Source organism: Lolium perenne, chromosome 1 (genome assembly GCF_019359855.2).
Source record: "Lolium perenne isolate Kyuss_39 chromosome 1, Kyuss_2.0, whole genome shotgun sequence".
NCBI lineage: Eukaryota > Viridiplantae > Streptophyta > Magnoliopsida > Poales > Poaceae > Lolium > Lolium perenne.
The window spans coordinates 226,109,284-226,111,429 of NC_067244.2; positions in this window are offsets into that span (position 1 = coordinate 226,109,284).

A 2,146-nucleotide genomic window follows, 5' to 3' on the forward strand; every position below is an offset into this window, starting at 1 on the left:
ACCACATAGCTAGGGTAGAGCCCTCAGCCCCGGGGGAGAACTACTCCCTCCTCATCATGGGAGATAGCGATGGCGATGAAGATGGCGGTGGAGTCGATGGAGATGGCTCCGGGGGCAATTCCCCGTCCCGGCAGGGTGCCGGAACAGAGACTCCTGTCCCCCGAATTGGAGTTTCGCGATGGCGGCGGCTCTGGAAGGTTTTCTGGAGTTTCGTCAATTGGTCTCGAGGATTTAGGTCACGAAGGTTTATATGGGCGAAGAGTCGGAGTCGGAGGGGCCACGGGGGTCCCACACACTAGGGGGCGCGCCCCCCCTCTGGTCGCGCCGCCACCTTGTGTGGGGCCCCCAGGGCTCCCCTCTGGTCCCTCTCTGGCTCTCTGGAAGGTTCCGTGAAATATAAGATACTGGGCGTTGATTTCGTCCAATTCCGAGAATATTTCCTTACTAGGATTTCTGAAACCAAAAACAGCAGAAAACAGGAACTGGAACTTCGGCATCTCGTCAATAGGTTAGTTCCGGAAAACGCATAAAATCATCATAAAGTGTGAACAAAACATGTAGGTATTGTCATAAAACAAACATGGAACATCCGAAATTATAGATACATTGGAGACGTATCAGCATCGAGGACGAGTAGGTAAACGATAACAAAGATAATTTCTGAAGTGACATGCTACTTACACAATCTTGATCCAATAATGATGTAAAGCATGTGAACTGAGATCAAATCACTCAAAGCAAATGTCTATATTGATATAAGAGATGATAATGCAAGAGTTAAACAAGCTAGAAGTTTTCATGAACTATTGCTTCAAAGACATGAAACCGTACAAAGTTCATTAAAGGTGTGTTAAGTATCCAGCATAGAAGTTCTATCCTTCATTCCAAGCATCAAGTAAATTTTCACAACATAAGAAGGATTCAGTCAAGTAAACATAAGAAAGGAACGTCATGAATCAACTGTTTCGAAGTCTACTCAACCGGTGAGCGCAAGCATTTGGTATTAGCACCAAGATGTTATGGCATAAAGAACGTTAATGGGGGTTTGGAAGGCCAAATGGAAGAAAGTCTTACAAAGCTATAAGTGATCATTAGACAAGACGAAATCTTATGATCGAAGCTATGCAAGGAGTAGTGATTGCCATGCAACGGATGCACATAGAGCTATATGTGTATGAAAGCTCTCCATTGGAACTAGTGGGGGTGCATCCAACTTGGTTGCTCACGAAGACCTAGAGCACTTTTGAGGAAGCTCATCATTGGAATATACAACCCAAGTTCTATAGTGTAAATTCCCCACATAGTTATACTAGTAAAACATGAAAACTCTCTCATATGGAATATAGGTGCTAAACATGAGCACAAATGATGACCATGAATACTGCAGGTGCTAAAACATGAGCACAAGTGTGGATAAAAGATAGTAATGCTGCCCCCTTTTTCTTTATTCTCTTTTTTCTTTTTCTTTTTCTTTTCTATTTTTTTCTTTCTTTTCTTTTTCTCTTTTTGATGGCCTCCATGGCTCTTTTCACTTTTAGGGGCAACATCCTAATATGACAACACACTTTTTGGTACAATAACTCATAATGAATAAAACATGATGTATAAAACTGTATGCCTCTGCCAGTGTAGCAGGATGTGCAATGATCTAGCGTAACATGGGTAAACCACACATCAGCTGTATAGGATCATGCAAAGCAATATATAAATAATAAATGACAACATGTAATGTAAAATGGAAGTTGCATGGCAATATATCTCGGAACAGCTATGGAAATGATGTGGTAGGTAGGTATGGTCGCTGTTTTGAGGAGATGTATGGGCTTATGTGTAGGAGAACAAGAGAAAGTCCTCCCACGGGTTTGGATGTACTGGCGAAGTATGCACAATTCTCAATGTGAGCAAAAGGAAATGCACAGTACCGAAGAGGCTAGCAAATTTGGATGGTGGAAGTGGCAAAAACCGTAGCTTAACATTAGTCAAAAAGAACTCACAAGCTTATTGCAAACATCTAGCAGGTTCAACATTAAGAGCATGATTAAAATTTACTCTAAGGAGGGCCGTTCACGGTGGCACAAGTACCCCGCTAGCTCCCTCGACCTTCAGCACAACTTAGTTATTACGATGAACTCTTAGACATGGAAAA